Here is a 7642-nt window from a genome sequence, read left to right on the forward strand (position 1 = left end):
AAGTGTTCTACTTCAATATTAGTATGGAACAAGTATATTCATAGTACACTTGAATATAATTATTTTTACGTAGGGATATTTAAAAGTAAACTTCAAGTGTTCTACTTCAATATTAGTATGGAACAAGTATATTCATAGTACTCTTGAATATACTTATTTTTGCTTGGGATATTCAAAAGTAAACTTCAAGTGTTCTACTTCAACATTAGTATGGAACAAGTATATTCATAGTATACTTGAATATAACTATATTTGATAAGAGATATTTAAAAGTAAAATTCAAATATACTACTTTAACATTACTGTAAAACAAGTTTACTCATAGTATACTTGAAAGAAAATCTTTTTGGTAAGGGATATTCAAAAGTAAACTTCAAGTGTTCTACTTCAACATTAGTATGGAACAAGTATATTCATAGTATACTTGAATATAACTATATTTGATAAGAGATATTTAAAAGTAAAATTCAAATATACTACTTTAACATTACTGTAAAACAAGTTTACTCATAGTACAGTTGAAAGAAAATCTTTTTGGTAAGGGATATTCAAAAGTAAACTTCAAGTGTTCTACTTCAACATTAGTATGAAACAAGTATATTCATAGTACACTTGAATATACTTGTAATTAATAAGAGATATTTAAAAGTAAACATCAAATATACCACTCTAATATTACTGTAAAACAAGTTTACTCATAGTACACTTGAAGATACTTGTATTTGATAAGAGATATTTAAAAGTAAACTTCAAATGCACTACTTTAACATTACTGTAAAACAAGTTTACTCATAGTAGACTTGAAAGAAAATCTTTTTGGTAAGGGATATTCAAAAGTAAACTTCAAGTGTTCTACTTCAATATTAATATGGAACAAGTATATTCATAGTACACTTGAATATACCTGTATTTAAAGTGATATTTAAAATTAAAGATCAAATATACCACTCTAATATTACTGTAAAACAAGTTTACTCATAGTACACTTGAAGATACTTGTATTTGATAAGAGATATTTAAAGTAAACTTCAAATATACAACTTTAATATTAGTGTCAAACAAGTTTACTCATATTAAACTTGAATATACTTGTATTTTCCAAGGTATTGCAAAAATATTACTTAGGTTTCTTTACGCAAAAACACGCAATAATTCACGCATAAAGTCACGTTTTTTCACTGATGGCTTCAAAGACCAAAAACAGTTTGACAGCCACAGCAAAGTTGACAGTTAACTGATGTCCCTGAACGTCTCACTGAGAAGAATCCGAACCAAACAACACAATGTTTTCCGTCAGGATTTGAACTCACTTCACGTCTCTAACACTCTAACACAAACAAACACACAAACAAACACACAAACAAACACACAAACAAACGTTTAGACGCAGAAGAAGAAAAACAAAAACTGCGCCGTAGTTTTCAAAGCTTTTTCGACGCGTGTTTTGAAAACGTTGTCACTACTAGTTACGCCGAGTTACCTGGTCAACAGGTCACATGTCTCCTGGTTCCTCCTGTCGGTGTTCGTCGGCCTGAGACTGCGGGTCTCGAGCGTCAACCCCTGGCGTGCAGATGTCAGCGAACCCACATCCTCTCCTCCACGTTGGCCGTCTGACCGGGATCAAGCCCGCGGCCGGTTCGTCGCCGCTTCCTGTTTGTTCTTTCAAAATAAAGCATATTTCGCCAAATCTCACCGGTTTACCTGTTGAACTTGTCGTTTAATTCAAAACGCTTGATAACATACTGAGCAGGTTTAATCCGATAATTTCATATTTCATATTATTTATATTCTGCATCTATGTATATACAGTACGGATCTCATAGCGTTGCGTTTATTTTTAACATCCGGTGTTGTTTGACTTGTCTTTCGAAAGCTTGACGTACAGTTTTAACGCTAACTTTTTTTTGTAATAATCGAATTAAATCCAGAGCTAATTTTTTCGATTACAAATGAATCAAACGATCCTCATAATAGATTATTTAATGTATGGAAGTATATAAGAGGTAGTAGTCGATTGAATGTTTTGATTTAGCATTTCAAGTTCTTTCTCTTTATTTTCAATTATTTGTTCTTGTTCTTATTTTTATTTTTATTTTTATTTTTATGAATAATTTCTGTATTGCTGTGTCTAATTGGAAAAAAAAACAATTTCCCGGAGGAGACCTCCTGAGAGATCAATAAAGTTCTACCTAACCTAACCTAACCTAAATGTTTAATTTCAGTTTGGTTTTTGGACTGTGGGAGGAAACCAGAGTGCAAAAGAAAATGAATCAATTAATCGTTTTGGATTTTATTTACCTATATTTTGTTGTTTTTTTTAAGCATTTTGATATATATATATTTTTATTAATTGAATACAATTATTTCTATATTGATCACATGATCGTCTGCGTGTCCCACGATTGGTTGAAAGTTCAATCAAGTAGCTCGGTTGTCGTTTGGTAATGTCTGGTGTTACTATTATACCAACACATTTTATATTGAATTTGACAGGTTACCAATTCAAAAGTATTTAATTTAGAAAATATGTTTTTTAATTATTGGCATTAAAATATCAAACTCTATGTGCAAATAAAAAGACATTCGTTTAAAAATATATATTTAAACAAAAACGAATTAAACCTTTAAATTATAAAAAGGAATTAGTTGTTAATTATTTTTTGAGTAAAGCTTAATAAAAAAAATGTTCCAACGTGTTTAATTTACTTTTTCAATATTCTGATGGCACCGATATTCCTCTATATTGGTGTTTTTAAAAGTTTAAATTGCAATTTCAGTTAGTTAAAAAAAACTTTCTTATTATGTTTAGATTGTTTTTTTAATATTGGCAACAGAACCTAGTAAGCATTAAATACTTACTTACTATTATTGTTTTATTTTACTGTACAATGTGCCTTATTAAGAAAAATGTAATTTATATACTACTTGTTTTTCGATCAACTATGTTGCCGTTGTTCTCAAAAATCTATTATTATTGTTTATTTATTTTAATAATCTTTTAGTTTTTACTACACCTTGCACAGTTACATTGAAGTCTATAGTTAACATTTTGTTGCAGGGCATTCTGGGTAATTTCTGCATGGAGTTCTTATCCACTTTCTGCACTGGTGTTTCCTCCCACAGTCCAGAAAACTGTCAGACATGTTTAATAAACTTTCCCTTTTTATACATTTCACGGCATATCAATCTCCAAATTGTCTCCGTCGCTCGTAAAGATCTGCACAAAGTGGATGAAGAAAAGCTCGGCTGACGTCCATGGATCAGACAAATCACAGTCGCTGACTTGAGGTTTTTCCATGTGCTGCTATCTTCTAATGGATGGATCCTGCTTGGACGGCAGCGAGAATACTAAGAAGCATCTATTAATGAACACCATGAATAAACAATGCCACACACACACACCCGCACACACACACACACCTGAGGGTGTTTGTGAAGAAATGTATTTGCTGTCCTAGGTTTGGTTTGTTTTCTTATTTCCTGGAGTCCTGCTCAGACCGGATGCCGCTTCCTTGAAGTGAGCAGTGTTCCACGGATCCTGTCATCAGGACGACACCTGCACCTCTTGGGAACCTGCCAGATTCTTTTCTTTTTTTTTTTCCATCTCTTTCTTGTCGCTGCTTCACTGCTGACGACGTTCAACACCTTCGCTGGAGTTGATGATTGACATTTGCTCCTCTTCAGATGTGTCACGTGACTTCACTCATCCTGAGTTCTATGCTTTGAAGGGATAGAACATATTTTCAAGGACCAAACTAAATTATCCATGATTTAAAGTTTTTTCTTTCCTGGCTTGACAATTTCATTAATGAATTGGTTTTGATTTTGAAGTGCTATAACATACATGATAAAAGGACACAATGTTCACATGACACACATAAATGGTCACATGACTCATAATGATCACATGACAAACATACATTATCACATGACACATAAATGTCACATGAAACACATAAATGGTCACATGACACATAATGACCACATGAAAAACATACATGATCACATGACACATAAATGGTCACATGACACACATAAATGGTCACATGACACATAACGATCACATGACAAACATACATGAACACATGACACATAAAGATCACATGACAAACATTCATGATCACATGACACATACATGGTCACATGACATACATAAATGGTCACATGACACATAATGACCACATGACAAACATACATGATCACATGACACATACATGGTCACATGACACACATAAATGGTCACATGACACACATAAATGGTCACATGACACATAACGATCACATGACAAACATACATGATCACATGACACAAATAAATGGTCACATGGCACACATAAGGTTTACATGACATACATTATGTTCACATGATATTTAAATGACACACAAACATTATCACATGACACACATACTATTTAATTGAAACACAAACATTATCACATGACACACATCATATTTAAATGAAACAAACATTATCACATGACATACATAATGATCACATGACACACAACAGGATCACATGACGCACATAAATTATCACATGAAACACAAGCCTGACCACATGACACACATAAATGATCACATGACACAAAATGATCACATGACACACAGACATGACCACATAAATGATCACATGACACACATACAAGATCACACATGATGTTTGATAGATTACATGATTCACATGACGCACATAAATGTTCAAAGGTTAGAAGTAAAATCAGAATTTAGTTACATCATTAATAAGTAAACAAACAACATAATCAATAAGTATAAACTTTTTACAGTTTAACATTTCAGCCATGATTGTAGTTGAAAAATCATAAGATTTGATTTGTCTGATCCTGAGGTTGGAAGGACAAAGGCCAACAGCTCTTGAAATCAAACAGTGCCCTCTAGTGTCCATAAACACGTATATACAAATCTATTGTTGCGTTAAAATGTGCTACAGTGCCTGGTTAGAAATACTTTCGTTGAAATATTAACTTAAATGTTGTGTTTTTTTAATATTTGAACAAGAAGTTGTGACTTTTGACGAAAATATCTCTAGATTAAAAGAACACCTGCTGATAATTATCTTACGTTATCTTCTAAACACACTTTCACACTTTAGATAATATTGTATATTCAAGTGTACTATGTGTATAGTTAGAGTTAGTTTTACTATCAATGACTCCAGATTACAAACGTAAATGAGAGATTAACTGACTTTAATAGTCCATGAAATTTGACAAAAAATAAAGAGACTTCTTTCTTCATTAAGGATGTTACTTAAATGTATAGAATACAAACTTTTTTTCAATTTATCAGCATCAGGTTTGATAAATGCGTCGATCATCTGCATAACCGCACGCTCATTTCTTCCCTCACTTGAGAACAAAGACCAGCATTCACTAGAAATACTCCAGACTATCATCCCACGACCTGGATGATGATCAACCCATCTTCAGTGAGAACCATGGACTCTGATTTGGACGTACAAAAATCATTCAAATACATTTCAAATAGAACACAGAAACCGCTCAACTTAACTAGTGATCCTTCTCCAAAGTGTTTTGTTCCCACTGTTCAGCGTTGGTTCATTTTTGTGTTGCAATTTAACTTCCAGTCTCTAGATGTCAGCAGTCATTACATCCTCTGCAATAAAGATGACTGAGGACGAGAGGATACAGTCGACTCCTGCAGCTTTTAAAGCTAATTTTCGACATATTTCAGGGTTAATTTTTGTGTTGCAAGTTATATTCCAGTCACTAGATGTCAGCAGTGATTACGTCTTCCGCAATAAAGATGACTGAGGATGAGAGGATACAGTCGACTCCTGCAGCTTTTAAAGCTAATTTTCGACATATTTCGGGTTAATTTTTGTGTTGCGAGTTAACTTCCAGTCACTAGATGTCAGCAGTGATTACGTCTTCCGCAATAAAGATGACTGAGGACGAGAGGATACAGTCGACTCCTGCAGCTTTTAAAGCTAATTTTCGACATATTTCGGGTTAATTTTTGTGTTGCGAGTTAACTTCCAGTCACTAGATGTCAGCAGTGATTACGTCTTCCGCAATAAAGATGACTGAGGACGAGAGGATACAGTCGACTCCTGCAGCTTTTAAAGCTAATTTTCGACATATTTCGGGTTAATTTTTGTGTTGCGAGTTAACTTCCAGTCACTAGATGTCAGCAGTGATTACGTCTTCCGCAATAAAGATGACTGAGGACGAGAGGATACAGCTGACTCCTGCAGCTTTTAAAGCTAATTTTCGACATATTTCGGGTTAATTTTTGTGTTGCAAGTTAACTTCCAGTCACTAGATGTCAGCAGTGATTACGTCTTCCGCAATAAAGATGACTGAGGACGAGAGGATACAGTCGACTCCTGCAGCTTTTAAAGCTAATTTTCGACATATTTCAGGTTAATTTTTGTGTTGCGAGTTAACTTCCAGTCACTAGATGTCAGCAGTGATTACGTCTTCCGCAATAAAGATGACTGAGGACGAGAGGATACAGTCTACTTCTGCAGCTTTTAAAGCTAATTTTCGACATATTTCGGGTTAATTTTTGTGTTGCAAGTTAACTTCCAGTCACTAGATGTCAGCAGTGATTACGTCTTCCGCAATAAAGATGACTAAGGACGAGAGGATACAGTCGACTCCTGCAGCTTTTAAAGCTAATTTTCGACATATTTCGGGTTAATTTTTGTGTTGCGAGTTAACTTCCAGTCACTAGATGTCAGCAGTGATTACGTCTTCCGCAATAAAGATGACTGAGGACGAGAGGATACAGTCGACTCCTGCAGCTTTTAAAGCTAATTTTCGACATATTTCGGGTTAATTTTTGTGTTGCGAGTTAACTTCCAGTCACTAGATGTCAGCAGTGATTACGTCTTCCGCAATAAAGATGACTGAGGACGAGAGGATACATTCGACTCCTGCAGCTTTTAAAGCTAATTTTCGACATATTTCGGGTTAATTTTTGTGTTGCGAGTTAACTTCCAGCCACTAGATGTCAGCAGTGATTACGTCTTCCGCAATAAAGATGACTGAGGACGAGAGGATACAGTCGACTCCTGCAGCTTTTAAAGCTAATTTTCGACATATTTCGGGTTAATTTTTGTGTTGCGAGTTAACTTCCAGTCACTAGATGTCAGCAGTGATTACGTCTTCCGCAATAAAGATGACTGAGGACGAGAGGATACAGTCGACTCCTGCAGCTTTTAAAGCTAATTTTTGGACATATTTTGGGTTCATTTTTGTGTTGCGATTTAACTTCCAGTCGCTAGATGGCAGCAGTCATTACGTCCTCCGCAATAAAGATGACTGAGGACGAGAGGATACAGTCGACTCCTGCAGCATTTAAAGCTGATTTTTGGACATATTTTGGGTTCATTTTTGTATTGCGATTTAACTTCCAGTCGCTAGATGGCAGCAGTCATTGCGTCCTCCGCAATAAAGATGACTGAGGACGAGAGGATACAGTCGACTCCTGCAGCATTTAAAGCTGATTTTTGGACATATTTTGGGTTCATTTTTGTGTTGCAATTTAACTTCTAGTCGCTGGATGTCAGCAGTCATTACATCCTCCGCAATAAAGATGGCTGAGGACGAGAGGATACAGTCTACTTCTGCAGCTTTTCATGTGGTCTGTAAATTCA

The 7642-nt window shown here is 34.8% G+C and overlaps 1 protein-coding gene across 1 annotated transcript in view; it reads right to left on the minus strand.

Annotated features, from left to right (window-relative positions):
- Positions 1-1611, minus strand: part of galnt4 (polypeptide N-acetylgalactosaminyltransferase 4) — a 37764-nt gene extending 36153 nt beyond the window's left edge. Inside the window, exon 1 of the mRNA XM_087786386.1 lies at positions 1481-1611. The gene's annotated coding sequence lies outside the window, so the exon portion shown is untranslated. The remainder of the gene's footprint in view (positions 1-1480) is intronic.
- Positions 1612-7642: the final 6031 nt, after the last annotated feature.

This window comes from Callionymus lyra, chromosome 3, assembly GCF_982586985.1.
Source record: "Callionymus lyra chromosome 3, fCalLyr1.hap1.1, whole genome shotgun sequence".
NCBI lineage: Eukaryota > Metazoa > Chordata > Actinopteri > Syngnathiformes > Callionymidae > Callionymus > Callionymus lyra.